General features: G+C 49.6%; 1 protein-coding gene across 3 annotated transcripts in view; it reads left to right on the top strand.

Moving 5' to 3' along the window:
• Window positions 1-17,621, top strand: part of DAAM1 (dishevelled associated activator of morphogenesis 1) — a 99,020-nt gene that overhangs the window by 5,222 nt on the left and 76,177 nt on the right. For 2 of the 3 annotated variants that reach the window (XM_055716604.1, XM_055716603.1), the window contains exon 2: window positions 14,217-14,314. The gene's annotated coding sequence lies outside the window, so the exon portion shown is untranslated. Of the gene's footprint in view, window positions 1-5,747; window positions 5,851-14,216; window positions 14,315-17,621 lie in introns of those variants that run through there. The other variant, XM_005439047.3, reaches the window with a different exon arrangement.

Below are 17,621 nucleotides of genomic sequence, written 5' to 3'. Positions count from 1 at the left end.
TTTTATCACCCTTCCCAAACAGACAGTTTTCAGAAGCTGAACCCAGTGACCTAATTCCCAGTTTCTGGATTTGGGCTGTTGCCAGGATTTTTGCACTGAGGCTCCTCATCCCTTCTTCCACAGGCCCTGGGAAAGCAGTTGCACCAAAGCTCAAAGCAACCCGGCAGCAGGCAGACAGCGGTGGGATAAACAGTGGGGAAGGACCCAGTCAATTCATCTGACCTGTGCCCATCCTTGGGACAGCAGAGGAAAATGCACTGGGATCTCCAGGTGTTCATTGCTCCCTGCTACTCCTCTTTCAGGTGGGACTTTCATGCCCATCTCCCAGTGGCAGCGGGCTGGGCTGCTGGCAGATCCTGCCCTGCAGCACTATGGCAGGAGGAAGGCAATTCAAAACTGTGCCATTCAGAGGCAGACTTGGGGGGATTTTGCATGAAGCACGAGCAGCTGGGCGGGTGTACCAATATGCAAAACTTAGCTACAGAGTTTGGCAGCTTTTGGGGAAGGCTTTGCAGGGCATTGGTTCCTTCAGTGCTTCACAGGAGTGATGATCAGCTTGCCTTTTCGATGGAGGTCTTTCTAGCAATCAGGATGTTCTCAGAGATTTTAGGTTTGAGGATAAATTATCAAAAAGCAGGAAAGTGCACACACTGTTTTTGGACGGGAACAAAGCTGACCGGACCATGAGGCTGCAGAGTAAGGAAGCAGGGCTGTGCTCTGGACCCTGTGCTCTTTGCACTGCTTGGGCAGGGAGGAGAGGATGGTACTTGTCCTACAAATCAAAGAAAACTTGAGTGTGAGAATGGGGAATGCAGAGGGACATCATTCTGGGGGGCGACACACACCTGCAGTTGCTCAGGTCTGGGGTGTAGGAGGGAGAGTGCAGCAGGTCAGGCTGCTGGAGAGAGCCGCAGTGTTTTATACTGCTCAGGTGACATCCTAGCAGCTCGGTCCTTGTTACAGGCAACCTTTGCTAGCAGCAAACCTTGCTCCCAGCTTCAGCAGGGAGGAGAACAGACAGACAGTCCGGAGACCATTTCCCCCACCCCAAACAAACAAGATGAACTGCTTGCTATGGCACAGCTGTGGAGGGAGCACAGCCAGGATGTTTTCTGGTTCATGTGTTGCATGACATTAAGCTTAGGCTGTGGTGGGTCTGCTCTGCTGCTGCTCTTGAGTGTTTCTTTTGTGTAGACCTTTCTGAGGCAGCTCTCTGAAGCCACACATCCATCTGACTTCCACCTTGTTGTGAGATGATATTCCATCCCCCCTCCCTGGGTGTCTGTTCCTTATTGGCCTCAGCATCTTCTAAATGAACAGTGCTTAGAGGAGCTGCGAACTCGTGTGCCATCCTGGAGAGTCTGTGGCAGCTGAGGTCTGGTGCAGCTGTTTCCTTCAAGGATGCTTGTGTGGATGTAAGCACCTGTAAATCTGTTTGTGTAAAGCTTTCTCTCCTGTGGCTGCCAGGCACCCTTCGCGCTCCCATTCCTTCATGCTGCCACTCCTGGAAACCACAGCACCTTCTTGCCTGAGCCAGAGCTGAGGATGGGAGAGATGCAGCTGGGAAGGTGGATACCATCGCCTTGCCCGGCTTCTGAGGTTTTCTTCCCTCTGCCCCCGAGGCACTAGGAGTGTCCTGGTTGCAGCTGTGTGCCCAGTGCAGGAAAGAGAGGGTGCTCTCTGCCTTAATGTCAGGTTAAGCCATTCCGCTGCCTGGTTTTGCTTGGCCCCATTCTCCTTGCACATCCCATACCTAACTTCTGGCTACCATGCCTCTGCCAAGGGACACTTGTCCAGCTTGCTCACAGATAGCCTGGTGCTGGACCTTCTCCAGCTACAAGGAAGAGAAGCAGTGTGGTGATGCTGTCTTGGGTTTTCATTCCATCAAGTCCAGTGATCAAGCGTGGGGCTTCTCCCCTCCCCATCACTGTTCCTCAGCCTCTGTGTGTGGGAGTCGGCAGGGTTAAGGCTATGGGTAGCCTGGGTGTTGCTCAGTGGTGCTGGGCGAGTGTCAGGCAAGAGAAAAGCTGAACTTGCAAATCTGTTCCTGGGCGCTCCAGTAAGTCACGCCAAGGACTGTTTGAAGTGTGCTAATCCCCAGTGCCTCCAGAGCAACCTTGTTTACAAGAGCCAAGCTTCAAACTGGTATTCTGACAGGTATTTTACGTAAGCCATTTGCTTACCAAAGCTCTCTGGGTATTAGAGGTTGGTTTTGAGACCTCAGCCCATGTGCTACCTTCTCGCCCCAGCGTTTTGGAGGCACCCTGCGAAGAGGCTGGAGGCTCTTTGGGGGCAACCAGATCCATTTATAAACTCCAGCTCCTTGTCTTCTGTGCAGAGTGTCACCTGGCAAATTGCATGTGAAATAGCTGGTGGCTCTGGAGCCACAAGAAATCTCTACCCATCACATAGAGAAAAAAAATGTCGAGGAAAATTTTTGGAGCGTGTTAAATATTGTAATCCCTACAGTCAGTTTTCTTTTGAGTATAGAGCTGGAAATGAGTCTTTATGCTCATCGCTTTCTCACATTTACTTTTGTATTAAACACTGCTCTTCTGTTCACTGGGTGCAACAAAATTTGCCATTTCTTAAGTGATGCAGCAGTGGTCATAGTTGTGTTCAAACTGCAGTGATGTGCAGTGAGCTGTGATTTGGGTTATATGGTCATGAAATTGTGCCATTCCCTTAGCTGGCATGCTAGGACTTTCCTTGCATCCATAAATACAGTATCTCCCTGGCTTTTCAAACTATCCTGTAGCGTGACAACTTTCAGCATGAGAAAAAGAAAGTAAAGAGGGACTTTAACCTCAAAATACCCAGTGGATGGATTTCCAGAGAATCACCTGTAGTTGCATTGGAGGAAGCTCTGTTGGCTTTGCACTGGAATGAGGCTGAACTAGGTGAGAGATGTGTGAGACAGTGGTGATGATATGTCTCACAACTGTAGCTCAGTTGCTTCATGTCCACATTTTCTTCCCTTTGCCTTGTTTTGGACTAGGTCTTTCGTTTTGGTTGGAGTCGGGGCCAGACTGTGTCTTTGGGGTCTGGCATCCCCAGTATTCTGTGGGGTGTTGGAGCAGTTAAGAAGGGAGCCATCTCTGGGGATGCTAAGAGCTGAGCTCCAACTATAGCAATGGGCTGTTACAGTGCACCCTTGAGATGCATGTTCTTTTTCTGGGAAATTGACTCTTTGGGCGATATGTGAAGGAGGGAGGGAGATCTATGAAAAATGGGTGCTCATTTTTCCAGAAGCGGGGACAAAAGCCAAATAAAACACATACAACAGTCATCTTGTCAAATAATGTCATGGGGATGTCATACCCAGCCTCTGGGCTGTGCTCAGTGCTGCTAATTACAGCTTCTCTTGCTGCTGAAAGTAAAAGTTTGAATCTGTTCACTCTGGGGTTCCCACGGCAGCTTTTTGGGATGGCACCAGCCTTGTATCTCCATGCGTGGTAGCCCTTGTCTAAGGCCAAGGACCAGGCTGCCCTTTCCCTGCACCCAACCTTGGATTTGCAAGTGCCCATCATGGTTGAGGAAGGTCTTAGAAAAACACCTCTCTTGCTTTCTGCCCTATGGACCCAGCTGCTGTAAAAGGCTCTTGCAAAGATGCTCTGGAGCTTGAGGGATGTTGCTGTAAAGGTCCAAAACATGACCACTGTCTTTTCCAGTGCTGGCCTTACTTTCGGCTCTGTCGTGCCAAAGGATCTGCAGCTCTGCTCTCCCTTGGGTGCAACACCACCGAGCAGAATTGGCTCAGATTCAGGAAAATAAACAGACCTCCTATGCCGGAGCTGGGAGTCCAGGGCTGTTGCACAAGGGGAGAAGCTTGTAACCAAATGACCCTTTCATCGCCCTTCTACCTGTGCCGCTGCTGTATCTGGCTCTGCAGCGCTGTAATTGCATTGCCACGTAATTTATAATATGCTGCGTTGGGAGGACAGCTTTATATTCTTGTTTCTAAATTCTTGCGTAGCTACAAGAGGGAAAATTATCGCTAACCTTTCCATTTTGCATGTGGATTTGTTTTTTGTTCGGAGTTCCATGTTGTGAAAGCTGCAGGATGCTGCTGTTGGGGACGCGGTGCTGGTGAGCCTGTGCTGTGCACATGGGCAGAGGAGTACGGTGGTCTCTTAACTGAGCTCATGGGATGCTCAATGGTTTCCCAGCATTGGCTCCAGATCATGCAGCACCCAACACAGATGGATGTTAACAGCTTGCCAGTGCTGGTCTAACCTCAAGCCTATTAAAAGCCCACAGGACCGGGTCTTCCCCTTCCTCCTCCTGCTTCCTCCCCCTCCCTTGCTTTTCAACACTAGCTTTTTGAATAAATTATCTAGGATGTGATCACACAGGAAACTCGCAATTTTTCATTTTTTTATAGCTTAGTTAGGAAGTGAATTCAGCTCTCCAGGGTTTCAATCCTGTGCTTTTAATCACGAGGTTCTCTATCCTTTCTACTCTGTCACTTGTGATATGACGTCTCCTCGGCTGCATAAGCTTTTTCCCTATTTCTGCCTGCCCACAGGAACAATAGCTGCTGGAAATGCTCTTCAAGAACCTAAAATGGATGGGGGTTGCCTGTGAAAAATGCAGATTTTATCTACGTTATGTCTTTTTGTTGTTTCTTTGTTTACCACTTGGTTATTCTTTTCCTGCAAAGAAAAGAAAAGCCCTTGTTCTTGCAGAATTCATTGTTTCTGATGTGTTACTCTCTGGAAGTAACATGCTCAAAATGCTGCATTCCTTTGTGCATCTTTATTTTCTTTTTCTTTGTCAGTGGGAGCTTAGGGAGTATAATGGGCAGATTAGCAACTGTATTTGGAGTGACCCATCTTTGTGCAGGTCTGGCTAGAAACCAATTAAGCTTGTCTTGATCTCTAAATGAGATTTTTGTCGAACACCTTACCCAACTGCCTTTTGCATCCATTAATATCAGGGTGGATGAAAATAGCTGAACATGTAAAGATCGCGTGTTGGATAAATAGAGAGGCGTTGGTTGCGGGGAGGTTCCCTGGGATGCGTGTGAACAGCTGCCTCTTTGTGCGGTCGTTTTGTAGCTCTGGTTCTTGAAACCTGGGATTAGGTGTATTTGGCTGCTAGCGTGCAATCCCCTGCGACAGCGGGTGTGGGGACGGAGGCAGAGCTGCTGGGTAAATAGGGAGTGTCCCATGAACTTCATTAATGTGCCGGTCCCCATCTCTGTACCATCCCTGGGGCAAGACCAGGGCACGTTTAGGATCTCCTCATGGCTCTCAGCTGTGGGTCCCTCAAAGTGCCTTGGCCTGGGTGTATCCCCCTGGTCTTGAGTTGCTTTTTAGCCTGAGAAAATCCTGCAGCTTTCCGCGGGAGCATGTTGCATTGCCAGGCTGGGGGACCCTGCCTGGGTCGTGTTTGCTGCTGCTGCGATGAAAACCAGTCTGGGAATGGCGCTTCAGTGCCGCATTTTTGAAGAGAATCAACTAAATAAAGATGCCTTTAATAAACCATGCCTTCGGGGGACCCTTATATCTCTGTCTCAGATTGTTTCTGCATCAAGATAAGATTGCAGAGCAGCTGGATTTGTGCTTTTTCTTTGGGAGGTGTAGGTGGGGGAAGGGCACTGGGATTTCTTTTAGGATGCAAACATTCATTATGACCCCCTTTATTTGTAAAGTAACTATAAACAATCAGTGTGCAGCCTCTTACCTGCTTCCCTGAATGCCTGGCTTCTGTGTCACAGGCAGACTGCAGGAAGAGTGATTTCAAGGGAAGGAGGGGAAGAAAATACAGGCCAACTGTGTTCCCTTTCTTGGAAAGGATCCCATTTTCCTCGTGCCACCCACTGCTGCCACCCTAGCTCCGAGCCAGGTATGTGGGCTCTGCTGGCAGTGGGTTACGGGGCGTTGGTGGTAGGATGGTGATGTTGTGTTCATGCAAGGGTGTAGCTGCTGCAGATAGGCCACAGCACACAGAAGACCATCCTCCCGTGCTGTTTGGTCCTCTCCCATGGGTGTACAAACAGCCTCTCCTTGCATGCCCCATGCTTTGCTCTCCATCACCCCACTCTTCAAAGTCTAAAAGTTCTTAGATTACTTGTGGAAATGCTGCTTTTTTTCTTGTCCCAGTGTAAAAGTGTCCAATAAGACATGCAGGTTTAAAGAGAATCTATGTGATGCTGAAGCTCATGTGCCACATCGAGGAGGGTGGTCATTGTGGACTTTGACATCTTGGCACAGCCAAACCCAGTCTCTCCCTGGGTGGGGGTAGAATTTGGGACAAATTGGAAGTCCTGGATCCGGATCCACAAAGACCTAGATGTGGGTGAGGCAGATGCCTCATGGGGTACCATGACACATGCAAAAGCCTCAGAAAAATCCAAAACTGGGATGACTGGAAGATGGTTTTGGGGCTTGGGTGGGGAACTATGGAGAGAGTAAGAGTGGAGTGGCACCTTGCTACCTTTGGGGCTGGGGCTTAGGCCCCATCTTTAGGATGCCCTAGACTGAGAAGCTGGGGTGTTTTAACACCAGTGAGGCAGAAGAATACCTGGTGGCAGGGTCTCCTCCAGACTTCATCCAGCTGTTGTGGGGCTGAGCTGGCATGGTGTAATGATCTGATGCGGTGTGGCAGCTGTGCTCCATGGAGAGACCATCTCCTGGGAGGAAAATGTAAAAATAACCACGTCTTTGGCCGCATCTTTGAGTTGCATGAGACTGCAGTGAAGGTGGTGGGGGATGAAGTGTTATCAGCAGAAATTATACAGGGAAAATGAGCGTTTTCCCAGGAGGCAGATCTGAAGCAAACGTCCTGAAGACCATGAGGGGAACGTCCTCACTCTCCTCCCATACTGTGCTGGGATGCAGGGGACACACTGGAGCTGGGCTCTGGGGCAGCTTGAGGGGGGTCTCCCCTTGTCCTCCATCCTCCTCTTTCTCCCTGTGGGCTGAAGGAGGTGCAGCACCCACGCAGGTTACCACACCTCATCCCACACCATGGCTAGACAGGTGATACAAACCCTTGTGAGACTGTGTCCTGCCCAAGGCTTTGGGAACCTGTTGGACCCACTCTGCCACCTCTTTGCTGTGTGTTTTCCTTTTCAGAGCTTTGATGGAGCAGGACCATTCCTCCTTGGCGGACCACTAAATCGTAGAGCCAGGAGGTATAAATCCATGGTAGGCGTGGTCGATGGCAGACGGGAGCTCCTGGCGTTAGCAGGCTCAGCTAATTTAATCTGCGGTGGACCTGACCTCCTTTGTCTTCCAGTTGAGTTAAATATACCCTTCAGCTTGTGGTTACGTAGGCTAACTCCCATTTTGATTATGCAAAATGCGCTAACATGGGATGTAGCTGGCTGCCTCCGAATGGAGCTGGGAGGAGAATGGGGTGGGACATCCCATGGCCAAGTTCCACATCGCTGTCTCCTACAAACCTACATCTGGACCACAGCCGAGGTGCAGGTTGCTTGGTAGGTAGCCGTGTGGGGATCTCTAGCTCTGGGTTCCTGGGCAACGCAGATTTTGGAAGCGCTGGCTCTTGCAACATAGCCATAAGCTTTCCATTCTCTGACAGGTTTTAAGATTTAGTGGCTGTGCTGCAGCTACCAGGGCATGGCTGGTGGCTTCAGGACAGGGAAGAGGGCCCTCCATCTCTGCAGAATTCCAAGAGGCAGCAGTTTAGTATTTCTGGATGCAAATGAATAAAAAGATGTTGGTCAGCTTGAGCAGCGATTGGAAGAAGTTTTAGTCTTGGAATGCAAAAGGGAAATTATTTGCCAGTGGGGAAATTTAATGTATTAATCCAGAGTTGCCACCTGGGATTTTATGTGCCTGATATTAAGATCAGCAAGTTGTGGCCATGTGCATGTTGGGGGCTGCCTGTTTGCACCCCAGTCTGTCTGTGTTGGTGCTGTGCTGGAGTTACTGGGTGGGTGTCTGGTTGCTTTATCTCCCAAAGTTTCTCTTGTGTGACAGCATCTCAAATTCTTCTGTGTTTGGCCCCACAAGAGTCCTGGGAAGACAAAAAAGTTACAACAGGTAAAAAATGCTGCCTCATCTTCTCCAGGTTCCAGCCTCAAAGCCAAGAGTCACTTTACTTTTTCAGCCTTCTCTACTGCAAGCTTCAAAATAGCCAAGGAAGCAGTTCATCGGGAGAGGTTTAACAAGATGCAGCTCCAGGGTCTCCAATATCGGCAACTTCTGAGTTAAAACACCTGGTGACAGTCATGCAAGCGACTTGTGCCAGTATTTGCTGTAGGCTGGCATACCACTATTTGCCATTTGCCGTTGCAAAATATCTGCAGTATGTGACCAGCTTATCCCTGAGCAGCTGGATTTAACCCTCTTATCCACCTGTGTGCTGGCTGTGTGCCGTGCTGGCCCACTGTGCTCTCCTGCCCCTCCACCCCAGCCTGCCAGGAGGAGCCTGGCTGGCTGCAGCCATGCTGGAGGTGGGGGCTGCTGGGGGAAATGGGTGTTTGCCCTCCCTGGGATGATCTATTCCTTCAGTGTTTGGGGTTTTTTGGTTTTGGTTTTGTTTTTTTTTTTAAGAAAAACAACTCCTGGAGAGGGATAATTAAGCTGATTGAAGTGTTTACATGAATTAGTTTCCCTTTAATGTAAAAAAAACCCCAAACATATATACACACTCATCATGGTACCTAAAAGAATGATCCACTGACCTGCTTTATCCCTGATTTGGCTTACAGATAGAGAGGGGAGGCAAATTTTAAATAGAAGTATAGGGAATCAGCTTTACTGTTGAGTGATCAACTCATTGCCTTCTGTGGCGGTGCCCAAGTTTGCTAGCTCAGGAAAGCGGGGAATCGCTTTCCAAGTGCAGGGTGGTTTGTGCTTCCATGGTGTCTCAGGAGCAGAGCAGCACCCCACCATGGCGCTAGTTTTCAGCCCTGAAAGGTGTGGGGTGGGCTGAGTTCTCATCTCCCTGCCCTTGAATGGGCTTCTCTGAAAGCAGGAGTGTTTCCACAAGTACAGTCGGAAGAAGGTCCCCAGGTAGGGGTGACAGCCACAGCGAGTGGTGGCACGTCCTCAGCTCTCTGCCCCTGCATCCATGCAGTGTTTGCTGGACTTGGCTCCAGTCCCATTCTCTGCCTTTCCTCTTTGCCATTTTAAGTTATTTTTTTATGGGAAGAAGTGGGTATTTGCTGGCTGCATATTGCTGCGTGACGCCTTCGTGGTTCACTGTGGCATGATGCTGACTTTGAGGGTGTGTTTACACCTGTTCTGTATTGCTTCAGGTGTGCAAGGGCAGCAGCTGAAGGGAAGCGCGCGGTGCTCAGGGGTGCTTATGGGCTCACTCGCCGTGCCTGGGTACCTGCCGTGCCACAGCGAGAGCTCATTTTAGGACCATGATGGAGAGCAGTAGTCCCCAGGTGCTGCTATACTTGGCCTCAAAGGTATTCACGATGAGGGTGATTTCTGAGGTGGTACAACCAGAAAGTGCTTTGACCCAGAAGCCAGAGGTGTAAGGACTGGTACAAAGTGTATGTGCCAAATTGCTCTTCCTCTCACCTAGGCTGGGAAGGGCTGATAGGGCTTGCAACCTTCCCAGCTCTGAGCTCTGGGCTCCAGGGTGTTACTTACTGTGCCCCCAAGAGCTGTGAGTGGTGGCCGGTACCCTTTTTCGATCACCCATGCCCCTGTGCTGTGCACAGCTCGTTTGCTACAAGGGGATGTTTGCAAATGCTGCGGTGATTCGAGTCCATTTATATTTTTAATTCTTGCCATGTAAAGGAGCCGTTTTCTCCCCACCACCCCCAAATAGCAGGATGGAGGCAGATGGTCCAGCCAGGGCAGCAGTTCCTGGTCCATGTGTCAGAAAGATGCTGCAGAGCTGGGAGCCGTGCCCTGGGGCTGGGAGGAGGCACCAGGGATGCGAAACCGATTAGCAAAGCCAATGCACGTAGGAATCGCAACCCCTGGATGGGGAGTTAAGCGAATCGGTGTAATGAGATACATTTTTTTATCAAAATACTAATCGGTGCCGGGGGGCTGGGGGTGTGTGTTTTGGGGAACGGGTGAGGCAGCGTGGCAGAGCGTGGGTGACTGGGAGTGATGGGGACCACAAACACAGCTGTGTGTGCCTGCACGCCTTGATAGCTTGCGCTCATTGCTGCCGGGAGTCCCTGCCTCAGATTACTGCCAGCGATGCAGTACCCTTTATTAATCTGCAGAGATAATTGTAGTTTTAATGTTACCAGCGGGGGAGTTCACATGAGGTGGAGGCGTTCCTAGAAGACCTCTGTAGGTACCATCCGGGAAGCATCCAACAATGTGACTCAGCATCTGCAGTGATTTTTTTTTAAAGTAGGTCTTTTTAAAGCTGATTTTAAAAACGAGGAGGTGATCTGAAGATGGGGATGCCGGGAAGTGATCGCAGTGGGTGATTTGGAGCTAGGGAAAGCAGTTTGAGCTGTGATCAGCTGTGTCCACTCCTGCAAAAGGCAGGTTGGGAGCGGGGCTGCTGTGGACCCAACAGTGGAAGGGCAGTGCCCGGCCCTGCCCTCAGTGTTACTGGGGCTGGTTTGACTGTTGAGGGTGCAGGGAAGTGCCACACGCATAAAAGCCGGGGAAATGATTTGTCCTGGGGAGTGTGAGCACTCCTCTCACCTTTTCACCAAGATGCTACAAAATGCAAGCTTATATGGCTTTGTCAGGGGGCAGGGGTGGGCATCCAGCGGCTCTTCAGTCCAGCAAGCAGCCCATGTCTGGAAGCCAAAGCCAGATGCACGCTATCCAGAATAAGGCACAGGTATATCTGGATATTTATTTATTTATGAGCTGCATTTAACCACCGGAACAAACACCTGCAGAAAATGGCCTTAGACTTGTCTCAGCGTCCTGGGTCCAGACCACAAGTAGCCCTGGGAGGGAGTGTGAGCTTGATGAAAGTATGTTAACCCATCCAGTATCAAGAGAAGTGGTTGAGATTAACAAGCTGCGGTGCTTGGGAGTCCCATACTCCAGGAGAAATCACTCTTTCAGAGTGGTCACTTCTAATGTGGCTTCATGGGGATGGAGGAGAACAATGCAGAAGGAGATCAACATGGATCTGTGCTACCTCTCACCAGGCAGGCAGTCCTACCTCCCTGCCCCATGGTGAGCAGACTCTGCAGCAGGGGCAGTGCAGGAGATGCTGTCAGTGGCATCACCCTCTGTGTCCCATCCCACTCAGCAGCTGCAGCCCTACACAAGCCAACAAGCAGGTATGGATGGAGCTTCTGCAGATGTGAAGCTGATGGCAAGCAGCGTTTTCACCTACTTGCTTGCAGAAATTATCTGTTGGCTTTGCTTGCTCTGTGACAGAGAGGTGGGGCCTGGGTGGGATGTGGCACAGATCTGTGCTGGCCTATGTATTGTCCTCCACCAGCTCCACAAAGCCCTGTTAGAAGTGTCTGCTCTGAAAGAGTGATTTCTTCTAGAGTGCCGGACTGCAGTGATAGCACTGCAGCATCTCACTGCCGAGGAGAGCCCTCGTTTTGTCTTGTCCTGTTGATCTGAGTGAAGTAATTTGTAAGGACGTTTTCCATGAATCAATAAATCCATGCTTGCTGCTGTGCCTAGGAGGTTTAATTTGTTCTAGATACTGCACTGAGTATCTCTGTCCTGAATTGCACTGCAATGTCCTGCTCTTTGGGAGAGGATGGGGATATGGCTGGATTCTCCAACAGCACACTGCAGGTGGCTGGTGGTGCCTGGTCCCTCTTAATTGTGCACGTCCCAGCGTGGGCTAAAGAGATCGGGGAAGGTGTAAGTGCAATAGTTTCTCTAGGTATGTGTGTGGATCTTGAGGACTTTGTCCTCTGTGCCAAGCAGTTCCTGATGTTACAGGTCCTGGGGAAACCGAAGCCAAAAATAAAGGAGGGGAGGGAGCGTTGGCCTTTGGAAGGAGACCATGGTGCAGAAATCTCAGTTAGAGGTAGGAACATGATGTTCCCTGCTGAGAGGAATTGAAAAAATCCTGGTGCACCATACCACCTCCTGTACCAAAGCCTACCATGGGATCTGTCTGAAAAAAGGGGGTTCAGAAACGCAGCTCTGCTACATGTAGAGAAGTCAAAGATAACCCCAAGACCCCCAGTCCTGAACTTGTTTCCCTTGCTTTGCTCAAGCATCATGATGTGGTGAGGCTTGTGGTCATGGGTGGGTTCATCCTGTTGCCAAGACCCGGGAGGGGACCTTGTTTTCTGCTGTGGACTGTGGGTTTGAAGGCATTCCTGGTTTGTTCTTGTGGCACAATATGTGTTTTGGGGACCCTTAAGCTGATGGGGCATGGACTGGGGTCAGCCATCCCCATGACCACCCAGAGCCCAGCTCTCCATCCTGCTCCATCTGCCCAGCTGAGCCCCTGAGGACCACTCCACTTCTCCTCCAGAGTGGCTCCAAGACCATTTTGCATCCCTTGGAGGTTAGAGCTTGTGCTGGGGAATCCAGAAACGTTCCCAGAGCCAAACCACGCCACGGCGAGTGGATGTGTGCGCCTGGTCTCTGCTTCTCATTTCCTTTGTCGCTGAAGAGAGCAGTTGAGCTGCACATGGGGGTTTCAGCAGGGTGTCCCCCCTTTTGTTCCTATATATTAGAAAAGTCTGTGCATGTGTTTATATTTTAAAAAAATATGTATATTTTTTAACATGGCTGTTTGTGAGCTATGCCACTCAGGACTGGTCTGGACGAAGTCTGAACTGCTTGCAGCTGCCTACCTGTTGCAGTGGCAGTCTTGTGATGGTCCTGCTGGTCCGGCCATGCTTGCTTTTGGAAATAACAAGTGTTGGCAGGTAGCGATCCCAAATCTACTCAAATCCAGCTAGAAAGGCTCACTCTGATGTGAACAGGCTTTGGAGTAAGTCTCACAGCACTGGTGGAGAGGCCCCGTTGCTATTATTTGTCTCACAGCCTGTCCCAAGTCTTTCCATGTGTGCCCGTCTTGCATTTTCTGTCCCCATTTTCCCACATGCTTGGTGGCATGTTAGGATAAAACCGATGCAGCTTCTGGTGGCAGAGCTGGATGTGGGCTTGCTGCTTGCCACACTGCTGCTCATCCTCTGTGATGGCGAACGCGAGGTCAAAACGTCATCATGGTAGTGGCAAACTGGACTAGCCATATAAAATTGTCATTTTAAGTGATTGCCACAATGGTTTCTCCTCCTTTTTCTCCCCCGGATCCCCATGTTCTTCCCTGGCACTGTGTCCTTCCCCACCCACAACCTGGGGGCTGCCTGGATCTGTTCAGGATTTATGTTAAAAGGGAAATGTTATGTCCGTGATTAAAACATTGTATTGCTGGGTGGAAATGGGATTTGGTGCTTACTGCTGTGACTCTTTCTCATGCGTGAGGGTGAACCGATTGATTACTGAGGTTTGAGATTAAATGGTCCCCTGAGCTGGGCTGGCATTTAAGAGGGGGGGATGGGGACGGAAGGGCAGAGAGAGGAGAAGAGGAAAACCATCTTTTACTCCAAGGCAAGAGGAGTAAGGGAATGTCTACTGAGCACATCCCTTTGTCTTGCTCTGCACACCATCTGCTCTGACAGGCTCTCAGCGCTGGTGTCATGGACCACGATAAAGCAGGTGCCCTAGTCTGCATCCACGATGGTGGGTGAGCTGCTGGTGGACCTTGCAGGTTCCTCTCACTGCTAGGCCAAGCATCCCATCGCATCCTGTCTGGTCCCCGTGGCCCAGCTGCATCGCCATCTCCCCACATCCCAGTCCCAGCTTGCATCCTTCCAAGCCTGGCAGCCGGCTAGACCTTCTGTCCCCTCCTTTTTCCCTAGGAGCACACCTGATTTATTTATTTTCCTTAATTTCTTTTAATGCAAAAACCCCTTTCTCTTTGGTTTTGGTGGGAGGGGAGGAAAAACCCCTACGCGCTGCTCCTCCAGTGCGCGGTGGGAGCCTCGCCGTGCCGGTGCAGGTTGGTGACACCTGCCTTTGCCTGCTTTCCTTGAAGTCTAATTTCAGCTAAAGGCGACGGGATCCCTCCAGGGTATGGCAGACGTTTCCTATTCACCTAGACCTTAAGAAACAGGCAGGCAAGCAAAAACAACGTAGAAGCACTTAGGTTTATTTGGGTGAATTCTTTTTGCAAAGGGTGTGACTTATTTTTGTGAGCAGCCCCGCGCAAATTGGCTTTGTTCTGCTGCAGTCGGGTATTTCAGGTCTTCCAAGGTTTAATCAGAATAATTAGTTACTGTCTGTTTATACTGTCTGTTTTTGTTGCAGGGTTTCCAAAGGGCGTATTTATCTTCCAGAGTGCTGCCTAAGTGTCGCTTAATCATTAAGCATCTGATTTCCTCCAAGTTATCTGACATGCTGCTTATGTAAGTAAATAAAAAAAAAAAAGAAGGGAGGGTGGGGATGGTGTTGGTGGATTCTGCTTGGGGGCATTTGTAAGGATTTTCCTGATTGTCACAGGTTTAATTGTGAGTTGCCTTTGGTTCCCAGACCATCCTGCAGTGATCAGAGGGCTGTGTGTTTGGATTGGTGCTTAACAACCCAGCCAGTTTAATGAGGTTGCTTTCGCCAAGCCTTCATGTACACCCCACTAAACTGGCAAGAGCTGTGTTACTCCCTGTCATTTTTTTTTTTTTGGGGGGGGGGGGAAGACTTTACAGAAATAAAGGGCTTTTGCTTTCACTTGTACAGTTATGCCTTTGACTCCTTAACCCAGTGGTATCCCTTAAAAAAATCACAGCTTTGCCTGGAAATAAGTTACCACTGTAAGTTTGCTAGGATTGGAAATTGGGTGTTTTTCAGCCTGTATTTGCATGTTTGGTTTGGGAAGGAGGACCAGTGATGAACGCATTTCCCATCTCTTTAACACGGGAGATGAGAACACTGCAGAAGAGGGTGGGATGGATGGAAAGCCTCACAGCAAGAAAAATATGGTGCTGAACTCACCCTGCTTCATGCTTGGCACCTAAATGAGTCACGCAGCATTTCCCCTTCAATATTTATCTGTCACCGGGAGTGAGGGTTGGGGTGCACACTGCTTCCATGATCGGTTTAGGTCCTTTTAAATCCAGAAGCAGCCATTGCCATCGGCTCCTGTGCTCTCCTATGTGATAGGGACCATAAATTTTCGAGGTCAGGAGCTTTGTATTAGCCCTTCTTGGGGATGATGGATGTGCAGCGAGGCTTTGCTGTCCTTCCACAGGAGAAGCTCATGAGAGGGAAGGGGCCAGGGCGAGGGCAAGGTGGGATCACTGGGATCTGTGGGGCTTTGGTGGCTTCAGTAGACCCAGCAAAGTGTGCTTGTGTGGAGGCTAAGGTTGAAGTCCATCTCCTTTCTACAATTGTTGGGGAAAGTAAAGATGAACCACAGCAATGGGACATGTGCTGGACTCTGTGCTGTGGCAGAGCTGAAGCTGGGCAGGTTTACCACGACCTGTCTGCCTTGCCCAGCTCCTGAGCAACATTTTGGGGAGATGCCGGCAAATCCTTTGTCCCCTCTGGGGCTGACATGGCAGCTGTCACAGCTGGCACCAGATTGCTGGTGGCCCTCACACTTTCTGCTCCCGTGTGCATGGGGGTGGGAAAAATCCAATTTGATGGAAATATTCTTAAGGAACTCTGTCAACCTGATTTTTTCCTTGACGTTTACCCAGCTGGAAAGCTGGTGGAGATTCAGACGACACCTCCCGAAGCGCTGGGGATGTGTGATGTGCAGCACAGCCATTGCTCGGCAGGAGCATGGCCCCTGCAGCCACAGTGAGGGATGCTGGAGGCATTGGTGGGTCTTTAATCTCCAGTGTGACTCTCCGTCCTACTGGTGTGTGTGCCTGTCTGCTTTGCTCAGCTTTTTGCAGATCTGCTTGGTTTGGGCAGCAGTAGTGGTGGGAAGGAGGAGCAGAGATGCTGGAGTTGAGGAGGGTGAAAGCACAGAGTGGAAAGAAATTGGGCAGAATTATGGAGGAAGATGCTGGGAGGCAAGGGAAACAACATGGCTTGTTTGCCCCGGTGCTTTAGAAGCTACTTAGTTGAGCATTCACTAGGGAGCTACATTTGGCTTTTACATAGCTTTGGAGCATGTGGATGCTCCGCTGCTCTCTTCTCCTTTCTGTGGTGGCAGTCATCTCCTGTTCCCATCTCTCTTTGAAGAATGTCCCCCTGTAAGCAGTCCATGTTGGGACATAGGATGTAGAGGAATGAAGGCAGAGGGTTGATCAGCACTGATAACATGCAGCTGTGGCCTTGCCTCAGTGGCAGTGGGTTGATTGCCATGGATGATGTGCAGCTGTAGCTCGTTCCAGCTAAGTGGTTAAATAGCCCTGAGGATGGGGGGGGAGCAGTGTGGTCTGACCTCTGGGGGAAGGAGATGCAGCACAGACAGTAGACTCTGACCAACAGTAAAGCCTTGTTGCAGCCTACTAGTTTGATTGTGCTGCAACAACTGGTACCCTGTGTGAGGCTGACTGAGTTGGAGTCTGACTACAACTGGTGCCCAACATAGCTGAGACAAGCGGGAGAGCCTGCAACCCATAACAGGCACTGTGAGAGGTGAGCCGTTGCAACTCATTGATATGGGTATATTGCAATGCTTGTTGTCCATCTTAAGTCAAATTGCAACTTTTGGTACCCAACGTAGATGGGGACTAATTGATATGGGTACAGAAGAAGAAAATTCCACTTTAACAATGCTTATGGATATGTTTGAAAAAAGAAGTGTAAAGTATAACAAGAAGGCAATAGGAACTTTGCTAGGATGGTGCAAAGTAAATGATGTGCTAGTTACACTGAAAAATGTCTCCTGTGTTCAGACATGGCAAAATGCTGGAAGATTTCTTTTTGAGTTGCCTCAAGGGGCAATAAAATTGCAACAGCATTGCTAACAGCATGGAGATTAGTCTTAACCCTACTAGAACAATTAAATGTGGACAGGGAGACAAATTCTGTATTTGCAATGTTTATGGATATATTTGAAAAAAGAGATGTAAAATATGGCAATAAGAATTCTGCTAGTGTGGTGTAAAAAGTATGATTTGCCAGTTACAGTGATAAAGGTTTTCAGCATTCAGACATGGCAAAGCATTGGAAAGGTACTTTTTGAGGCTGCCTGGAGGGGAGACAAAATTGCCACAGCTGCATGTTATCAATGCTAATCAACCCACTGCCTTCATTCCCCTACAATAGGAGGTACAGCTTGGTGGCCATATCCTTTCAAAAAGCCTTTCCAGTTCTCCCCAAGCTTCTCATCACACCAGATCACCCATCCCTTGACTTCCCCCGGTCTGGCCACTGCAAACCTTGGTGACTGGGACTGACCATGGGTCCCCTCCTCTGGAGGCCACTGCACACCAGAAGGCTTGGTGCTCACCATGCGACACTGACTGGTCTGGCATGAGCTGGCTGGTCTTCCATCACCTCTCTTTGACCATCCTACTTAAGGCAGAGCTGATGCCCCTTTGGCTTTCAGTTGCTTTTGCAGGTCTGGGTGTTTGTTCTTTCAACCACTGAAACAGTCCTCCAAGAGACTGGAGAATGTTTTGGGTTTTTTTTTCCTGGAACACCTTATTTCCCTGGTTGTCCCTTGGTGCAGAACTAGATGTTCTTTGTACTTGGGTGTCCTGCTACCTGGTAAAGGAAATTTGTAGCGCTTACTTTTGTTTTCTTCAGGAATTAAATAAA

This window comes from Falco cherrug, chromosome 7, assembly GCF_023634085.1.
Source record: "Falco cherrug isolate bFalChe1 chromosome 7, bFalChe1.pri, whole genome shotgun sequence".
Taxonomy (NCBI): Eukaryota; Metazoa; Chordata; class Aves; order Falconiformes; family Falconidae; genus Falco; species Falco cherrug.
The sequence above is the reverse complement of the archived record's forward strand: the minus strand, read 5'-3'. Positions and strand labels throughout refer to the sequence as shown.